This window comes from Cyanistes caeruleus, chromosome 17 (assembly GCF_971803275.1).
Source record: "Cyanistes caeruleus chromosome 17, bCyaCae1.hap1.1, whole genome shotgun sequence".
Classification (NCBI taxonomy): domain Eukaryota; kingdom Metazoa; phylum Chordata; class Aves; order Passeriformes; family Paridae; genus Cyanistes; species Cyanistes caeruleus.
This window is the reverse complement of record NC_141717.1, coordinates 7,370,309-7,391,834: the sequence shown is the minus strand read 5'-3', so window position 1 is coordinate 7,391,834 and position 21,526 is coordinate 7,370,309. Positions and strand designations below refer to the sequence as shown.

Sequence of the window (21,526 nt, the reverse complement as noted above, 5' to 3'; positions counted from 1 at the left end):
ACAATATTGGAAGTCATTTAAAATTTGCTACATTATTAAAAAATCAGAAAACTTATCTGGTTAAATCAAAGCCCTATATCAAAGGAAAACTATAAAATAGTATACATTTTAAGTAATTTTTTATTATAGTAGCCCTTCTTCTTCTGAAAACTGAGAGTTCTCTGCATTTCTTGAGGATATAATTAAATGACAGACCTTTCTTTAAAATATAAAACTGAAGTGTATAATCCAGTTCAGTTCCAATGAAGGAATCAAAAAATTTTAAATTTTTATATTTTGTTATCTTGATCTCTTAGCCTTGCCCTGAAGTATTGCCAAAAAATATCCAGCCCTGGTAATAGAATTCTATTCACTCCAAGCTATGATAAAATTCATCAGAAAGTTTTGCATGTAGTGCGGACACAAAAACTTCTATTGGTCATTTTCTCTGGATGCATAAAAATCACTTTCTGTCAGTTCTCAACATTCATTTATGCCTTGTTCAATATGACATTTGTCTGTAAAGAGATATCATATTCACATTATCAGTCAATATTAATATATATTAATGTTAATACATTAATATTAACTATTTAAATTTTGCCAATGTGATTTTAGAAATATGCTGCCTTTTAACTCCCCAAATACTGCACCCCACAAGAGTTTTCAGATTCAAATTTCCAGCACAGGACTCGAAGATCTTAGAAAAGATAACTACTTCAAGTGTCTGAATATGAAGGACATTGATTAAATTGCATAAAACAATGTAGTTGGTTTAATTCAGAATTTAAATAACTCATTTCATGTGTCTTAATTCACTTTGACTGTAATTTAGATCAAGCCAAATTGAGACTGCTTTAATAATGAGTAAGGTTGTCTATACAGAGATTAAGGATTCTTTAAGCTGCTGCAAAGAACTCAGTGCTTGCATTGCCTTTCTTGCAAGATGTGCTGACACAGCAGATGCTCCCCAGTGGCAAAACCACTAAGAAATGGCCACGTCCCTCTGACATCTTTTGCCCCAGCCACTGCACTTGTCCCTCACACTGCAGTTTGTCACACAGATGAAGTGATTCAAAGTGAAAATAACTTTCTGGAGCAAAGTTGCTGCCAAGAGCAAGATGTAAAACAACCTCAGAGCTGGCAGTCACACAGCACAGCCAGACAAGCTCAGCTGACCATCCACTGCATTTCCTTCTCTGTGCTGACTGGCTTTTTCTGGCCCAGTTATCCCCTTCCCTTCTGCTAACAGCTTTCTCATTTCACTCACCACACCTCTGTGATGTATTGGGAAACAGAGGAGATACCACCCTGTTGGGCTCCCCTGTGTTTAACCACAGCTACACCACAAGCTGCAGTGCTGATGATTTGAGCCACTTTCAGTGCATGTGATCACTGGGAAAAGCACCCAGGGTATGATGCTCTTGAAACATATTGAACTGTCTGAACAAAATCACCTGTGGTTACTGTTAGTATTAGAAGTCTTGTGTGCTTCCAAATCCACACAGTTGAGGACCCTTTCAGGTACAAAGCATTCATGACATTATAACCTGTAACTGCCAAAGATGCTTCAAAGATCTGTTCAAATCCATTTTAATTTGAACTGGCATGCCTGCTAAAATACATGCAAATTTCACTGAAGTTATATCTGATTTTCGCTCACATGGAGGACAAATTATATAAAAGACATCATGCTTGCCAGATTATGGGCTCCTGACTAGTGCTAAAAGAGTTGGCTCAAAAGCAGATGGGAAATACAAATACTAAGCTTTGATTTCTGTTGGAATCAACAGGAACTAATCTACATTCATAGTAACCTCTTCACTTTCATCTCACAATATATTCTACTATGCAGCAAGATGCTATATTCTGTCTCATTGTGTTTTCATATTTGAAATCTGATTAAGAGCAGCGTGATTATGCTGATACTTCTGGTCCATGTTGGATTAACTTCAGGGATTTATGTTTTGTATTTTGCTGGAGATGCATTCACACCTAAATTGAAAAGATGTTTTTCATACAAACTTGAAGGTAAAAGTAACCCTAGTAATACACAGAGTAACTCTAGTAATATATACACAAATGCCTGAATGTTTATCTCACACAGTTGTAGATCAGACCAGGCAGAAAACTACTTTATGGGAAGCTTCAAGTTTGCATCAAGGCCAAGTGTTTTCTTTAGGTTTAAACAAGTACCAAACCCTGCCTGTGGCATGCAGAGGTACAGGAGTTGTTTATAGGTAGAATGTGGGGAGTTCTGCTTTAAGCAGAGTTGGAAGGACCTCCAGAGGCCCTTTGCAGCCTATACTGCTCTACAATTTTACAAATAACCATAACTGATGGAAGTATGTAATTAGAAATCAGAAATAACACCTCTCAAAGAGCAACTGCTCTGAGTTCATTCTGTTAATGTTACTTCAAAACTTCAGGTAAAGCACCACCACTGAATCTCCACCTGTAACTACTTGTGCCATTTTCCCTGTGATGGATTCTGCCACTCTCACTGTGACACTGGGGATGGCCCAGTGATCCAGGAGCTCTTTTTTCCACCATGCAAAGAAGGCCTTGTGGTTTTCACAGATAACAGTGTCAGGTACAGACTGCACAAATACAAGCATTTACAAGCACAAAGAGAAAAACATCCAGTGTTGCTGGTTTAGGTTTTTCCTCCTACATGCCTAACATCAAAGGGTCAAACAGTGTGCAAACAGTGCTACAATAAAAAGAATCTTCAGTATTTTCTGTATCAAAGTCACCATGATGCTGTATATGTATTCCTTTACTTGTAGCTTTTACAAGAAAGGGGTCATTAAATATGACACCCCACTTTGACACTCTGCTCATGGAAAAGGAATTTTTAACCAAGCCCCTTCCTCAGGTGGATTTATTCCTCAGCAAGTTTGTGAAGATGGATACACAAGAGCTATGCCCAGGCTGTAACACAAAAACCCAGTAAGATTTTCTAGTCTGAGTTTAGATAGAGACCCATGAAAAAGGCTCATTAGATCTTTGGAGGGTTTTCAATTTTTTTCTGTTGAGCTTCCTTGGGGGTTGGATTGTTTCTTGGGGGGAGTTTCAGGGTTTTTTGCAGGCATTGTCACATACATGTAGAAAGCTCGTGTTTTTCAGATAAGTGTTTGCCTTTTCATTAGAACTTTTATAGGCGAACACACCTGAGGATAAATAGACAATAAGAAATTTGAGATTTTGGCATCTCTGCCAATACTGGTTCTTTATGAAGTATTAATAGTGCTCTCTAAATACTTAATATGTAATAAGCATCAGAGGAAACATTGGGCTGCTCAAATTTTCTAGGGTTTTTTGAGTTATTTTTGCTATATACATCAGTCAAATTATGTTTGAGAATCTGTTTCCTAATCACAAATCCAGACATCTTTATAACAAAATAATAAGGAGAATACAACAACTTAACTGGAAGAGGACAAATCAGATTAATTTTAAAATCTATTTCATGTACTTTTCAAATGAGCTCATTTGCAAGCAATGATGTGCCAGTTTTTCCTGTTTGTCCCTCATTTCTCTGTCACCCATCAGAGTGAAATCATCAACAGATCAAATTTAATCACATGGAAATTAAGGTCACTAAGAGGCATAAAAAAAGAGCCACTCATTCAAGTGAATACAGAGACTTTATATTTGCTAGGTTACCATGTTTGAAAAAGCTTATCACTTGCTCACAGAAAAAGTCATAATTTGCATGAAAGGAGGAACTCCGCATGCAGTGTTGGTAGCAAGGTTCCACAGCTGATCTCTGCTGCAAAGCTGCCACACGAGACCAGGACAAAATTTGATTTTGACTGAGAGCTGGCTAAGTGGAAACCTGAACATTATCCTTTTTCATAAGAGCACACAATTCACTAATGCCAAGATTCAGCAAGTACCAGGAGACTTTGCAGCCCTCCTTGTACTGCAATGTCTCAAGAACAATGGGTTTTCATCAGGTAAAAATCATTCCCAAAGTGTGAGAATTCCTGTGTGGCTGTAATGTGCTTCAATTACCACTACTGCACATCTGGACTAGTTTCACTGAAGGGTTTTCATACTAGGAAGGTGCAATTCCTTGTGCTCTTATGTACAGCTACATAAGAGGCAGTGAAAGGAAAAGTCTGATGGTTAAGTTTAAAGTAATTTGAGTCAATTCAATAAAAATACTTTCCAATCATGTTACATTAAAACAACACCAACTGCCAAAACAATAACAACAAAAACCACTAAAAAAATATAGCCTAGTTGGAAAGTAGAAATGGCAAATATCACATGCCAAGCTGAGAAAGTTTCTAATTTAGATTTACTGATTTCTCCTTCCTGAGCATGGGAAGTCACTAGAAGTTTTGGAGAAGGACCTTTTTGTAGGTCCATGCAAAAACCAGTTTAGTTTGTCACTCAAGGCTACACCTCAAACAGTTTCCTTCCTACTACCATGAAATAGGAACTGACAAAACAACTGTATGTTCTGTAAAATATAATTAACAAAACACCACACTTACTGAGTGAACTCAATTATAAAAATAGATCCCTTTCAGTCACAGGATTTTCTTTCAATCCCAAATAATGATTTGGAGATTAAGACAGCTAGAAAATAATGTTTCAATACACAGCATTCCAACACCAAAACTGACATAATCCAAAGGAAGCCTCAGGAGACATTGGCCTCTCCACCTGCAGAAATGACTGTAGTGCAATTCAGGGTGTTTGCCAGTGTAAGCCATCATGAAATTGGCAGAGAAGTGGCAGATCCTGACATTTTAAATTAGTTGAAAACAGAGAATGAGACTAATGAAGAGGTGGAATGTGGGCAATAAAAATGTACCCACATCACATATGCCAAGTAAACAGAAGAATGCCTGGTACCTCGAGCTTTGGTCCTGAGAATAAGGAAAATTTTTGCAAAAAATTATCTGCTGTGTTCATTGCAATATACAGCCTTAAACTAGTAGCCAATCTCCTGGGATAAATAAAGGTTAGTTATTGCTAAACCTAATTTAAAATAATTCAAAACCTGTCTGGAACAGAACTAGATAAGCATGTGCATGAGGGATGTAGTTACAGAAGAACAAGTGCAATATACTTGAAGCTTACAGGGTAGAGTCTGAGCAAGTGAAATATCCCCAAGAAAACTGAGAGCATCCCTGGCTCAAATTTGAGATTGAGCTTAGCCAACCTCCTTAAAATGGAGAAAATACAGTAGCAGGACATCAGGGTATAAAAACAAGCCAACCACCACGCAGCTGCACCAAGCACCACTGCCCCACCCCTTCCCTCCTGCCAAGCCCACATCAAATACCTTATCTGTGAGGTCAGTCCTCTCTCAGTGAGGGGAAAAACAGTACAGGAAATGCAATTGTATCACTGCACCTTAATAACAGATGGGCAATCCCAGCTTCACATCCTTTTTGTCACAAGCAGTGGTGCATGTAACTAAACTGCTGGAGACTTGGATCTGTCAGAGCACACTCACAACCAGGACACCCTTCTTGAGAAGGGAAATTTATTTTCTCTCACTCTGACCAGGGCTAAACTCCAGTCATCCAAGCAACTGAGCTCTGATTTTCATCCAGACTGCAACACTCCTGTTCTCCCTGAGGGCCTGCAACAGTGATTAGGCAGAAGCCTTCCTCATAACAGAATCCTGTTTATTGAACTTAGAGAAAACATTTATAAAGAAAAACAAGTGGTTTGGGTTCTGGTAGTTTGTTTGGGGTTTTAGTTTGTGTGCTTTGTTTTTGTTCTTTTGAATTGCTCTAAGTTCATCTGGCTGTACACGAACTTATGTTTTCAACTTCAGAAATGCACTGAACCTTCCTAGCATGTAACTTCTGGCAAAAGACGATGTCTCATCACCTCTTGGAAACAGGATTTTTGAATGCACCTGATGGAGTTCTTTGGGGTTGTTTGCGTTTCTTTTTTAAACTTGCATGCACATGCAAACTTCCAGAAAGACAGTCTATTGCTACTGAGCCTTACTTTCTCCTCTTCATTGTATTGCTACTGAGCATTAGTTTCTTCTCTCTACTCTAAGGGGAATCAGCAAATTGCTTTCCCATAGGGAGCTGCTATAAAACAGAGTAGTCTTTGTTTGCTGACCCAATTACATAAAATATTAACAAAAGGGAGGTTATTGCCTAACAACATCATCATTGAGTTACAACCAAAGTTACATAGTTCTTGTTCATGACTTTTAGTACTCTCCATTAATTTCACCCATTTCCCTGCATTGCATGAAATTCTTACGCATTAATTCATTCAAATAATCTAAAAAGTCTTCCATACAGAAGTCTTCATGTGAAATTTATTATTTATGAGGTGTCAAGGGAACAGTATTACAGCTGTAAGAGACTATTTGCTAGAGACATGGGACAATTAAATTTTAAAAAACTGACACACCTTGTTAATTAGAAATGCCAACATTTGACATTTTTATTCCCAAGAAAACTGATTTATTATAGATTCATTTAAATTTTGGGAGAAAGCTGATGCTGGGAATTCTGATTCACAGCAGATTTCCAACCACAGGTTTCAGATCACCTTCTGTAGCACAAATAGATACAAATGAATTGTACCTAGCCCTCTATATCTAAAATTCTGAGTAAGCACTGCTGTGTCAAAGAACTGATTTTCATCCACTTTCTGATTCCTCATTTCCCACCTGGGACTGTGCAAAGCACTTTTTAAGCAGTATTCTGAGTAGCTGGAAGAAAATTAATGATTTTTTGTTGCTCAGTAAACACAGCTACACCAGTGACCAGCTGTGGCTTTTTTTTGTGTTTCTTCTTGTGAAAGTAAAAAAGGTGATATATGAATACAAACAGAATAGACACATTCTTGATTCTCAAAATTATTTTCATATATTTTCCTATAATTTATTTTATGTATTTTTATCTAAGCAGGTTCTCTTCTACAGTTGTGTAATACTATCCCAAACCTCCTGTCTTAGAAACTGGTAATTTTTGGGTTTTTTTCCACAATCGTTAGTATTTCCATATACTGGAGCACTTACAACATCAGAGAAAAGTGCCTTCAGCATCACTGCACAAAACTGGAATTTGTTTTCTTCACTAACCCAGATATTTAACAGTGTCATGTGACCAACCTACAGCCTCCCTAGAAATCAGTCACAGTGGCTGATAAACTCACACAACACAGCAGTTGAACTAACAGTGCCTCGTGTGGAAAGGGATTTACAATGGGGAGGAGACAGGGAGGTACACAACTTGTCACACCCCCGACCACACACAGGAGTAAGAGGCCAAGTTTTTAACTTTTCAGAGCGGCATTTGGAGAGTTTCAGGACAAAGCCCATTGGCAATGATTCTTTCAGTCTGAGTAAAACAAGTGCTGGCTCATCCACACAACTGTGCCATAGATCATACAAAACTTTATGCTAACTCAGAGTGGGTGTGTGTTTGAGCTTCTTTGTTATTTATGCAAAATGTGAATCCTTCTGCAAAACCTGTGTTCCAAAGGGAATTCTTCTTTCCAGGTCCTTGTAGCAGCTGGTTGAATAGAACAGGATAATTAGATTCCAGCAGTCAGACAGCCGAGATTTACTGACTGTGAGAAGTAATATTGCCCCCAGTAAAGGAAGCAACATAAATTGCTCTGGCTCAAAGGGGTACCTCAGACATATTGACATTGACTTCACAGGGTATCAGTATGCCAAGTCCTCCCTGTGTGAGAAGCACAGGCAAACCTGCTGGGGTGGGATTAATGTGCCAAGAGAGTCATGGAGAGGCTATTTGAAGCATCTGGATCATCTCTTGGTTTGAATAGTGCACAAAAGAGATTGTTTATAGGAAAGATGCAGTAAGAGAGGCATAGCAAAAACAAACAAAAAATTCAAGGAAAAAAAACCTCAAAGAAACCAAGCTTGAAGAACATTCTAGAATTAGAAACAAAAAGCTAGATTACAACCTTTTAAAATCCAAATCATTGTGGATGATTCTATAAAGACCTGCTGTGTTATGGCTGTGTCCAGGCTTTAGGTTTCACCTGTCTCTACAATATTTTTGCCCAGGTTACCTACAATCCATGAATTTATTCTTCTCGGGCCTGCTGTCATTGGAAGGCAAGAGTTATTAAATGTCCTTCTGTATTTGGAAGGAACATTCTCTCATGGATTTCTGAGGGGGAAAATAATCCTTGGGCATTTGGCACAGAGAATGTTGCAATCCACCCACAGAGACACAGGTGAGAATAGTCTGACTGCCAGGGTGCCAACAGGACGGGATCTGCTCAGAGTCCCTGCCAATCCCACGGCCTAATTGTGCAGCAGACTCACCTTCAGCCGTGTCACCATGGTTATTTCCCAACAGTCCATTTTGGAAGAGGGGCAGGAAAATATTACAAAAATAAAGCTTTGTGAGAGTCTTTCTAGACACCACTAGTAAGTATCAAAAACTCCTGAAGGTAAGTGGAAGATAAAGGCAACAGAAAGAACAAAAAACACAGCTTGTCTATTTTTCCTACTGAAGTTGAGATGCTGTTTCAAAAGGGGTTATCTCAAAGAATACAGACACGTGCTAGAGGCTGGGCATAATTATTTAGACTGACTGACTCACAGATGTCACCTTCAACTGGTTTGTCAGTTGTCATGCACTGCCTGACAATCCTGCTCAGAGATGAAGTACAAACAAGGCTGCACATGTACTGTCTAACAGTGCTGCACATTGCACCAAAGGCACTGTCAAAGACAAATCTAAAGAACAGCTCCTCAGGCGTATTCTTAGACAGTAAGAAATGAACAGAAGTGCCACATAACTCACTCATGAGATACTGGTCTTCTGCTTTATGTACTGGGGTCTAAGATCAGAGACATGCAGGGCTGAGGTGCCAAAGCTATGAAGCATTCAGAACCATTAAGAATATTTTGCTCTCAGGGTATGAGGTCATATTCAAGAAACTTTTGCACAAATCTGACCTCAGCAGACTATTAATCCCATTTTAATGTGGATATTTCAAGTCATGATGCATTTATAAAGGTATAGATGTCACTTATCTAAAAGAGTTTGAAGGCACTCTGAAGGGACAGAATAAAAATTGTTTTGAAAGCTGCTCACTGGAGAACTGTATTCTTCCCATGTGTTCTATGACAAAAACAATCAAGACTGACAGACTGGAAAATCTCTCCCTTTACTGCAAATATATTGATGCCCTGTATCTGCTAAATTAAGCCCACCTCTGCAGGTGTTTGTTTTGCCCACTAGGAAGAGATAAAACAGTCAGTGACATTGTCATGGCAGCACTGAACTGTATCTCAATATATGCAAGCTTAGTAAATACAAAGTAATAAATTATTTTCTTTTACATTTGATATGAATTTTTATGGCGACAAATCAGAGGCTTGTTAGGAAGCACAGCAATGAAGCATCACTGCCTGTGACAAACAAGGGGACTGGAATAGTGCAATACTCTTGGGTCCATGTAGTGACCTCAGTTATAATAAAACAGCACAGTATGGGCACTTACACAGTTGTGTTTGATCCTGGTTTCTAGGCCACTTCAAACAATTTCAGAACAAATACTTTGGTTAAAAAGATAAAAGAAAATCCTACCTGTACAAATTATATTTACAAGCAAGACTTACTCTGCTTCTGCCATTGTTCAGACTTGAAATGACAAGGAGTAGAATTAAGTGAAGTTTTAAAGAACTTGCATGTAATCCGAATATAATTCCATGCTTCTCATATATTTCCTGAAAGAAGCTCTTGAAATATTCTTACCCACTTATTTAACACTGCAGCTATGCCTAGTCACTATCATTAAGGGAGATAAACATATTCAGAATAATTCAGCTCCACTAATTCCCTTAAGGAAAGGAAAATGAAATTTAAAAAAACCAACTGAATTTTGAGTGCATCAGCCCTTAACATATGCTAGAAATCAGAAAGTAATTACAGTTGCTTAGAATGTCCTAAATATCGGCTGAAATATTTTAACTTCATTTAAGACACCAAATAATTGAAATAAAATTCTCTTCTCAGGAAAAAAAAAGAAGTCTCACCTTGAAAACAGGGCTTAAAGGTGATAAAAAGGCACCCTTTCAGCCTAACAGTTATGCTCTTTAGAAATTTTTGTTTAAGAAAGAAGAAAAAGTTTCTGAAATTGTGGCTGAGATAGACATACCAAATTATCACAGCTAATTTTTTTAAAAGCTTTGAAATGTGTTGATTGAATCAAACTTGATTCCTTTTTATTTGACTAGATTTTAGCTCTTCCTGTGTCAAATCCAGGAACATATCTAAAACTACATTTTTGCCATAGAATGATCTCTAATGCCCAAGGTTTACATCTGCATGGAGGACAGACACAAAGCAGTACCCCACACAGGATTCCTGCTCCCAGCCAAAGAAAACACAATGACATTACTGGAGCTGATAGCTGAAAACAGGGACATGGAGGTTCAAAACTAACAATTTAAGAGTAGACATATCAAATGCACACACAGTACTATGGGAAGTCTTGGTACACCCCCAGATTAAATCCATGAGATACTACAGACACTTCAGAATATACATCTTAAGGTGTACAACACATAAAACTGCTGTTCTGTGGCACAAAGTCACATTTCTTCAGACCGTGACTGGATCAGGTGGAACCTTCTGATGCGAAGAAGAAAATTGCTCTTCCTCTGTTCTTCCCTCATTTTCAGGCAGGGAAGCTTCAGTTTAGTACACAGGCAGGGAAAGAGAGAACAAAAAGAACTCAGCAAGACCTGGGATCCTGTAGTTTATTCAAAGACTAGAAGACAACTGAGAAAATAGAGCTATTAAGGGTAACAGCAGAATACCAGTTCTGGCATTGACCAGCAATAATGGATACCAAGAAATATGAAGGAAATTCGAAAATACCAACCTCTGTAACAAATCTGGAGAGATAAGACAGAATTAAACCAGAAAGCATCCAAAGATACAACAAGATAACAAAGTATCAAATTCTCACTGAAAATGTGATGGAAAGAGGCATCTGATTCCAAAGGTTCCCTTACAACACCTTGTCAGCCTGTAGTTTCAAGTAAACATTTAAATCAATTTCTTCTCAGGAAAATCGCAGATTAAAATATGGTCCATCCTATTTCAGATTGCTTCCTATCCCCAACTTCCTTCTATTTAATCAAATGAATGTTACCATATTTCTGATGTAACACAGTCAAGAAAAGAAAACAGAACTTGTAGCCTCATCTTTATTTTACTTAAGGCTAAAACTTCCCAGTCACCAATGATTTCACCTGCTTTGCCCCAAAAAAACATTTACTGAAGGAGAAAAAGGCTTTCTCTGATGACATCTGTGACAATAAAACATTGGTATGCATTAGAGAAGCAACAGGACAAGCAGAACATCTGCCAGAGGCTATTTCCCCCTCCCTGTCACCAGTATCAGCTATTCCTATCACAGAGCTTAAGCCAGGCTACAACAGTACCAAGCTTTAAATACAGATTAATTCTTCCCACTATGTTTTTCAATGTAATTTCTAGACTTATTTTACATTTTTATTGCGAATTCAATTCCCAGAGGAGCTCAAGCATTTTGGAAACTATGTGAAGGGCTGAACTTCAACAGATTGTTAACATCTGGAGTAAGAGGCAAGGAAATATTTATCAGCAGGTGGCTCCAGGTATGGTTGAAGGTAACCCGGGACCAGGACTACAGAGAAGAGTCTCCAATAGATGCAACTTCATTAAAATGGGATTCAATACCAGGATATGAGTCATGGGGTTTTTTGATGTAATACTTCAGCACTTGTTAGATGTTCTGTAACCATACTGAAGTTTCACAGTATGAGTTGTGAAATTTAATATGTTAAATACATCCACAGCATATATTACCTTACTTTGCCACCCTTTATTATATGAGCATGCCAGGTTCATAAAGAATCATTTAAGAAGGATAAGAGATTTCCCACATTTGAATATAATTGCATATTCTTAAGAAATACTTAATACATCCAGTCTCCACACATGTGACAGATCTTCTAGCTTTCAGTGGGCACCAGCTCCAAGTAAGGATCTCAGCCAGCTGACATGATTGCTCTTTTGGTAAGAGTTTTGGCCATTTGCTGCAGCAAGACATTCAACACACCCAACCATGCTGGATGCACCTTACAGGTATTATTAACACTTGAATCAGCACAAAGTATCTTTGGATGGCTATGTAAAGACACACTGTATGAAAATTCACAAGCTGTTTTCAAATTCTTAGGAGTAACAAAGTGCCCAGCAAAATAACAAGCAGATTCTTCTAGATGCATACTTAAAATAATAGTTCATCCTATGAGTTTCATCCTAGTTGGAGAAATTTTTTCCTGGAAATTCCCTGGGAATTTATTTTGTGTTTTTCTGCCTTACTTCTAATGCCACTGCCTCTTGTGGGCTGCTTTTTTGTAAGAAACTTCTAGTTCTAGGAAGTACTCATGATAAAAAAGTAAATTACTTAAACGTTTTATTATTTAAAATAATGAATTAATCCTATATTCTGATAATGCATTTTAAAAGACCAATAGAACAGTATCCTGGAGGGTACTTGAAATGTCATGTCACATTAAATCAAAATGCAAAAACTTTCCTTCTGCTTTCTAAACACAGAATGATTCTGTGCTAAAAGGAAAAAAGATGACACAGGAGACCTGTGTTAGGAACAGATAGAGAACACAGCCAATTAAAGACTTGCAGATTAATCAAGACTGGGAAATGTAATTTGGATGATTGAGTATCTTTGGGCTTTTCATGAAAAGGAATATGAGGGACATATGGAGAACCAGTGTCAGGTTAACATCTACATGTGATAGGGCCACTGAATACTCCTGCACCTTTCAATAGAGTTTCATCACACCATGCCCAATAGGTACCTCCCCAATAATTCCTATTGGAATTATCCATAGAGAATAATATCATAGAGAATGAACTAATTAACTGAGCAGAAAGACAGTCACAAACTCCTGTCATTATAAGTCAAAGATTAAATCTGGAAACATGGCTTTTAATGTTTTTGAAAAATGGTTAGGTAAGATTTTCAATTAGTGTAGATCATGTAGAGATTTTTAGATTTCAAAGGCTTTCAACACTTCAACAACTGTTTCAAATCTTCAATAAAGCATTATTTGATAACAGATGTTAGTGTCCTTTGTTTCTAAATCCAAAGGCAAGGAACAATAACTTCCAAAACAAACTCAAAAACTGTTTTAATAAAAAGCAATGGAATAAAAGAGCTTCCTATTCATGAGAGCTGACTGATGATGATGATTACATTGATTAAAAAAAGAATGAGAAAAATAAAAGGAGGAAAATCTAGAAACTACTCCCAGTAAAATGCAAATAGTGGCAGCAAGAGAAATAAAAACCCAATAGAATTGCTTTTCAGAGACAGAGAATAGAAAAAGAAAAAAAGTTGCTTTCCATTAACACACAAATAGTATTATTACATCTACCCCATCAAGAGATGCAAAAAATGTGTAACTACAGAAGACTGGCATAACCAGACTTTAGTGACATGGTTATAAAAAGGAGATTAAAAGCAGCAGAAAACATGGAAGCAAACAAGTATTTGTAAACAGCACACAAAGAACAGCTAGAGGCAGTAACTTGGGCTATAACATGGCTGATAAAGCAACTTTGCAACTCTCTAATCACCTAAGTCCCAGGACTCCTTGTTTTGTGCGAGCAAATAACTCATTGCTTTCATAAAGCAGTAAATTTCATGCATAATTTTGAAGTACTGAAACACGATGCATCCCTTAGGAGAGCAAACAGTTTGCAACTAATTGAGAAATGGACACTGGAAATGGAATACCAGTGCAGTTTGGATAGAACAATTCCCATATGGAGAGATTTCTGCAGAGCAGGGTGCCTTTATTATCAGACTCCTCTTGGTGCCCAGAAGCATCATCACTTGTATTGTTTGAGTGTGCACTGGGAATTTCTGCCCATCCCACCCTCTTCCTGTGTCAGGGAAGAGGGGATGTAACCTCACCAAAGAGCAATCAAGAGCAGGTTGTAAGAAAGAATGCCTCCCACAGCTGTTTGTGGATGCACAGAAACTTTAGCAGAAGGTTCCCAGAAAGGATTTTATGCACCTTTTGGTATTATACAAGATGATAAATCTTAACTTTTTTCCTTGCTAAAAACCAAGAAAGTCTCCGACTGGTTTTACATCTAACTGGGCTCCCACACATTGCCTAATAGGCCCCTCAGAAACCACATGAAGGAACATAGGCCTGACTAATAAGAGTGTGGCCAAAGTCCAGAATGAAATGTCACTTCTATGCTTTTAAAAACTCTCTGTATGTATTTTATTCATTGTATTTAAGTGATCCTGAAGTACAGAGAAATATCTGGAGGGACCTTAGGCCAGTAATAAATCCAACAGCAATGAAGCATAAGAATGCAAATTGATGACAAATATGTGGGAAACAAATTAGACACAATAAAGTAATTGAACATTAGTCTTTGTATAATTGATTTCTTACTAACTGACATTGATTGTACCTATCATTTTGGATTTCCATGAAGCTATTCTCGATCACACAGTTTCTAATTTGCCTGAAGCCTTGTGAGGAAGCAGCATGTGCAATAACACAGGCCAATACTTCCCGTAGTTCCCTGCTGTTACATTGTAAATGATTCCTCTTTGCAAAGATTAATCCCTGTTTTCTAGACATCTCTATTAGAAACAGAACATTTAGATTTGCTAAAGGCTTTGGAAATCTACATACTGTATATAATAGATTAAAGTTTGCATCAGGAAAGAATCGAATTCAAAGCTTTGAGAAGGCATTCTAGATTTTGCTGTACATAAAAATATCCCTGCATACTCCTATTAGCAATAACAAAAAATACAAGTCTCCTCTTGAGCCTCCAGCTCTAAGTTTGTCCCAGATTCTGACAAACAGCATGCAATTAAAGATCAGAAGGAGAACAGAACAGGAATGAGATTTCTAAACCTCTCTGGAGGGTGCCATATCTGCACACATGTTGATAGGACTATTCCCTTTACTTTGGTGATTATACTGCAAACTGTTTATAACTCTGCCCTAGAGAGTAAAAGACACACCTGAATAGGGCTTCACCCACTGAGCACCTTTAAGTTCTTTATGCAGAAATTTTTCCTTTCAAAAAACAGATTACTGTTTCCACTGGCCTGATTTATTGGGGCCTTTTGTGGGTTTTTTGAGGGTATATATGACAGTAATATAGTTTAGTCTACATCTGACAATAGCACATCAAACATTAAAGATGAAACAATATGAATTTTTTTAACAGCTAGAGCTATGTGATATTTTGGTCACCCAAAAACTCTTGATAAGTTCACAATCATGCTCAAACTTATGAATTCAGCCTTTCACTCCCTTAGCTGTAATTAATTCCAAGAGAGGTCAAGTAAAATAGTTAAATGGCAACAAGTAAATTTTAGGGACTCATTAACTTTTTATTTGAATTTTGATTCTTGACTGCACCCGGGAAAACTGAGGAAAAAAACCAGCTCATAGGGGTGCAAATTTAGGCCTTATTAAGCATCAATCACTTATAAGGAGAAGCTATGAAATATAGCAGCAGAATTTCCTCAGCTTGAACCATTTCTATGATAGAAAGACTTGGACACGGTATCTACTGTTGTTCAACAAGTATTAGCTTATATGGTGCTGTGTATGATTAAGTGGTTTTTGTTACCTTAGGTACTTTTCTGTAAAATTTGTGCCAATTTAATGTGGTAACAAATCTCCTGCAGAAGCTGCCACTGGTACTTGTTAGGCTCTAACAGAAGAGAAGTCACTTGAGAGAATCTATAACCCTCAAATTCAAAAGTCAAACCTGAAAGGAACTTGAAGTAGTAGGCTGAAATTACCAAAACTGTTTTAATAAGCTTGATAGAAAACCAAAAACTCTCTTCTGACATCTGCCACAACTGGGAGCAAAAAAATAAACAACCCCAAGCTATGAAGTACTGGATGCTTTTGAAGTTATAACACAGCTGAATACAAGACCTTTGCTCTCCAATTGTACCTGAATGTCTGTGTGGGGTTTCTCCTCACTGACTGCAGGTGTCCCACATTCCTGTAATGAAATTTGTTTTCAGGTCTTCTACCCCTAGAGATATTTGCAAAGTTTAGAAACAGATAGTAGTGAAGTTTATAATGATACTAAAATTTCACTTAGTATCAGGCTAGCAATACTAAAATATTAACTGCTTGTAAAATACATTAGTCTAAAAAATAAACTTCTGACATTCATTCTCATCTTCATAGGTACTTTTTTAAAAAATGAAATAAAATTTTATCACAAGAAGAGCACTGAAAAGAAAGAACTATGATCACTGAGCTGCTAAAAAATGCTTGAATGTTTTCAGATACCTAAGCCTGAGTCACTTAAGCATTTAATTCTGATTGATCTTAACAAAGCTTGGGCATCTTTATACTTTCATGCATCTGAGACTTGAATTCTTAAGGCCTTTCAATCATGATGAAAAAATGTACCCTATCACTTGCTAAATAAGTTCACTCTAAGTTGTATTTATGTCAGCTTTCATATGGGCAAAGAGAACAGCAATCATTTTCATGTAGCTTGGGGCTTGAAACAAGCTCTCACTTATACAGGAGTAAATTCAGGGTAATTCCATTTACTTCATATGATTGGATCTGGCCTCTTGCTTCTGACTCTGCCTGTGGTAACAAAAATCAGTACTGTAACATTTTTTTCCCCTCCAAAATAAGATTGCATTTTAAGGAGAATGCTTACTAAGAGGAATGTCAAGGTTTTGCACCACTTACAGAGATTGCTGGCCTCTCTACATGGATATTTGAGCTCAAGCAACCAAGATTATTTTTTGTGAAGTGAGATAGGGAAGACATGCACAGACATAGAACCTGCTGCAAAATACCTTCCCCTTACATACACAATTACTTTCCAATCCCTGCCATCCAAAAAATAAAATGGAAGTCTAAACACACAAGTTATGGCACCATATAAACTGCATTCAAAGGGCAGAAAGATCCATGCTTTGGATTAGTACTGCAGTAGTTAAAAGAAGATAAGTCAAGATCCCAAACTTCTTTTCTGGCACAGTAATTTATTTTCACTTTTTTCATTTGTTCTGGCATAGCTATTCCTAGCAGTCACCTGCCAGGCAGGAGCAGGTGTACAGCTGCTACTGTGCCAGGTAACACACCACTGAAAAGGGGAGCCAATTTCCAGCACTTACAGAACATCTTCTATCAGGTCTGCAGCAGAGTTTCAAGTCTGGCACATCTTTGCATCATTACTCTTGAAAATTTTTGATTTTCTATTTAAATACATAGATAGTCCATAATAACCTACTTACAGTTCCCTGTGATCATTATTCTTTCCACTGAAAATTACGGCAACTGGAATCCTCTGCACCGCAGCAAATACTGTGCACACCCAGAAAGAAATCAAAATGTGTCATCATTGTTGATAGAAGGATAAATATAGTTAAAGTCAGATTAATATTTCCAAGATTACTCATTTCTACTTCAAAAGCGAAGCAAAGATCATGTGCGAAATGACAGCTACCCATCTGGGACTGGAAAAGTCACCATATGGATGCCTCTTGCTAATTATAGATAAATTTTTGATCTAAGGGATTTAAAAGTAGGGATCTGTCAGTTCAAAAATATACTTCCTCTCCTCCCTCATTCAGGCAATGCTTCGGTGCTGGTTAATCAATTAAACAGAGCACTGGATCATACAGATTTGCTTCACCTTTAAGGAGGGACTTTTCTCCCTCTTCATGCAACATGCAGTCCCATTTGTAGCTTAGCTAAAGAAATACGCTACAGTGGTTCCTTTTTTCAACCCCAGATCAAAGCAGCCTCTATAATTTTTTAGCCCAACAGCCCACACATTCAGAGGCCATGAGACTGCCTTATATTACTACTCCACATATGCTATCTCTACTTGAACTACAGTATATACTCCTGAAAACCATACTAAGTGGACTACAAGATGTTTCAATAACATAATTATCACCCAAGTTCTTCCAAGAGCAATTAATTTACATAAATTATTAAGTATGCATTCCTAACTTTGTGCAAGTTGCTTCCTCTTAGACTGTAAAATTAATTTTTTCTTGTATTTCGTCTGACTGATTAATTCTCTATCAAATTAGCCAACTTTACTGCATTTATTTTTAGACTGCATTGTTTCTTCAGCCTTTGCTTTTATACACTATTAGGGTGAGCTGGTTCTTGGGGAAAAAAAAAGGGTTCCTCTAAACCCTCCAATTTTTGGCCTCCTTCTAGAACTGCAAGGACCAGCTGATACTCCAGTAGCAGTTATATTGCTGCCAAATGCAGAGGCTGCAGTCTTTTCATGCCTGCTTAACATTTTATAGCATTTATACATGGACTGCATCAGCCTTTTTGTCACTACAGTAGAAATACACTTCTGCATGTGAAGGTAGCTGATGTGAAGAAAACCACATCCCTAATAACTGGGAGAAACAGGCTTTTCCATGAGACCATTGGGAACACTTACATGCTCATGATAAAGCCTTGTTATCCTCCCCTCTGCTGAGTTCACTGAAGGTTAGACAGAGCACATGTGTCAGATGTTACCCCTCTGCCTCAGAGGTGTTAGGGCCGGGCAAGAGCTGAAATGCAATTAAGTTGAATTCAGATCAACTGTTGTGTATTCTCTCCTCTCCAGAGGAGTTTTAGACACATCATAGCATCTTCAGCTGTGCTTTAGCCAGACAAGCCCAGTATGGGTTTATGCCAAAGACACTTTTTCACACTCTTCCTCTCCTGTCCCTGTAGAGTCTCACATTCTGTCTGTAATTAAACCAAGCACCTGGGACCATTATGCACAGAATTAGTCCCTGTACCTGCCCTTGACATACCTGAGTACTTCCTGAAGAAGTACATCTGACATGGATGTACATGAAGAAGTACATGGACTGACATCCACCTTTGGCACGTACACGTAAATGAGACTGAAAAATCAGATGGAAAAGGTAATTGCACCCAACCCATTTAGTTTCCTACCTAAAATACAGCAAATTTGCTTTGTGGAGACACCAGTTTTCTCAAGAACTACTGCTCCAGGGAAAGGAGGCTGCTAGCACTCTCAGGTGCCTTCAACAAGGGCCTATATTCCAGCTTCTCCCACTACCTTCTCTCACAGCCCAAGGGGAAAACAAGGTACAAAGAGATAATCACAAGCAATCATTTCCTTCATTTACGTGACTTTTAATACAGGTGGCAATAATCTAGCACAATGACCACCTATTGAGTAATCTACTTCTTATCTTGAGCTTTAGTTAAATAATCTTTTATCCGGGATATGTCTCTTATCCCATCAAGGAGCTACCTTAGCACTAGCACTTATTCCTACAACTCTAAAGCTACACCATGCAACCATTTATACCAAGAAATTGCTTTGTCCTCATCATCAAAGCTGTATTTCCCATCACATTTCTAGGAATGACTTAGTAACTTATATTTTAGGAAAACTTTAAGCATAAAAACCTCTTGCCTGCTGTACAGTCCCACACAGACCACAACATGCAAAATCACCTCACTCCACTCCAGCCCCTGTAAGCACCAAGTTTTCCTCATCTTATCATGGAATTTTCCACCCTTGCTTTCATAAAGTAAAATTTTAGCACACAGAAGATTTAATTCTTCAGCTAACCCAAAGATCCAACTTTTCCTAGAGAAAATGCAGGTAGTCAGCCTTCTAAGGACCATTTAAAGTTCAGCTTTAAACTCAATATAACATCCCATGGACAAGAACTGTAGATCCCATCATAAGGTGAGACAAAGCACTAGAACTCTATGCTAACACATATTAATTCTATTAAACGCTCTGAATGCTTTTAAAAAACCAAACACAAACCGAAGCTGCATCTGCCCCAGGCGCTCTCCTCAGCTGCCCGACAGCCCCCGGAGGTCACAAGCACCTCCTGCGCTCCCACTGGCACCCAGGGGAGGGCTTTTCCCTCCCCTCACGCCCCTGGAGAACACGCAGCGGTACCTGCAGTGCAGATCTGTGTTAACACAAGTCCCAGAGGCAGCAGGCCGTGCCTCAGGGTTTCCCAAGTCACTCGGAGCCAGCGGCAGCCGCCCCCTGTAGCCGAGCGGCCGCAGGTGTACCCTGTACCCACACCCCGGCTCGCACCGCAGCCCACCGACACCTTCTTCTTCTAAAGCCTTCTCCCAGGCCAGGCTCCTGCTCTTCTGGGCTGACCTGTTCCATGCCCTTGGGCAATCTCCCTGCCCTGCCGCTTCACCTCAGCTGCCCACAGGTGCACCCGGAGCCCCCTCACAGGAACCGCCCCGCCTTCCCCACCTGCTCATCAGCATCATCCTGCTCAGCTGTGGCTGCTAACGCCTTGCTTTGAGCACACAAATTGAATTGCGGCCTCCCTGTTTGTACAAAAAGCTTCACTTAACAACAACAAAAAAAAATCCCAAAACAACAACAAAAACCAAAACCGAACAAATTTTAAAAAAGAAAAAAATTAGGGGAGTGAATTCAGAAATTTTAACGTCAAATTTCTAAGCTTCTAAATATGCAGTTCTGAATTGGGTCTGGAAAACCTTGTGAGAGACACAGAAGGGCACAAAGAATCACAGGCCTCGTGACAATATACTTAACTTCTGTGATCAAAGCATTGCCTACAGGCAGCATGAACAGAAACATTCAGAATAAGCTCCTGAAAAACTTCTCTTTTGTGAGACTCAATAGTTTACATGCTATTGAAAGGCAGCATCTATTTCCACTTGAAGTTTGCAAGGCCAGACTTGAAAGAATGTAAAGGTTTGTTTTGGCTTTAAAAAAATCTGTGGCTGTGGCCTGTTGTGCTCAGGAGAGCACTAAGCTGGAAAAAGGGAGCCAAAGTCAAGACCCTTGCTTATCTGAAGCAGTAATAGCAAAAACTCTCTTTTGTCACATTTCTGAAGAAGGAACAATTTTCACAAGTAACCCAGGTCTTTCTTTGCCCCTTCCATCAAAGCCCTACCTCTCTCCAGTGAGGAACAGCTGATTTATGGGGCTGGAGGAAAGCAGAACTCGGCCCTAATGATGCAGAGCATTTTCAAGGTCAGAGGGGATGGCAAGGCAGAAACTTCAGCTTCAAACAGCTGAAACCTCTCTGTCCCCCCACTCGGGTTTTTCTCTACTGGGCTGCATTTTTAAAACTGATGACAACACAGTGGGATCATGCTTTAAGAAATTACCTCCAAACTGTACAAGCATTTTAATAAAATATCTAATACTTTTGCCAGCTGGTGCATATTGTGAGCTGACTTGTGGTATGCTGAGGTCCCATGTACGCATTTCCCAGAGATGTCGATGTGTTGAAGCAGGTTCAGTTCTTTGCTACTTTCACAGACTTAGCTTGCTTAGGATGGTTTCATTTGCATTTAGCTGAAGGAAAATTAGAACTTAGGAAAAAATTTCATATGGCATATCTACTAGAGATAATCATTCTCCTAATTCCCCAATGTCTTAAGGGAAAGTCAGGGGAAGAAAGAAGGAAATCCCTTAGCAGAATGAACAGCAAGAGAACCTAGCCT

The 21,526-nt window shown here is 38.5% G+C and overlaps 1 long non-coding RNA gene across 4 annotated transcripts; it reads right to left on the bottom strand.

Annotated features, from left to right (window-relative positions):
* Nucleotides 1-6,822: 6,822 nt before the first annotated feature.
* Nucleotides 6,823-20,261, bottom strand: LOC111935821 (uncharacterized). Of its 4 annotated transcripts, none has more exons than XR_015277202.1 (5): nucleotides 19,983-20,261; nucleotides 18,483-18,597; nucleotides 17,308-17,377; nucleotides 15,993-16,043; nucleotides 6,823-7,493 (listed from the first exon to the last, which is right to left on the bottom strand). It is a non-coding gene; the product is annotated as an uncharacterized LOC111935821 (long non-coding RNA). The 4 variants fall into 4 exon arrangements; XR_015277201.1 differs by lacking the exon at nucleotides 6,823-7,493 and adding an exon at nucleotides 18,847-18,939 and having other exon boundaries at nucleotides 10,714-16,043; XR_002867875.2 differs by lacking the exon at nucleotides 6,823-7,493 and adding an exon at nucleotides 18,847-18,939 and having other exon boundaries at nucleotides 14,180-16,076.
* Nucleotides 20,262-21,526: the final 1,265 nt, after the last annotated feature.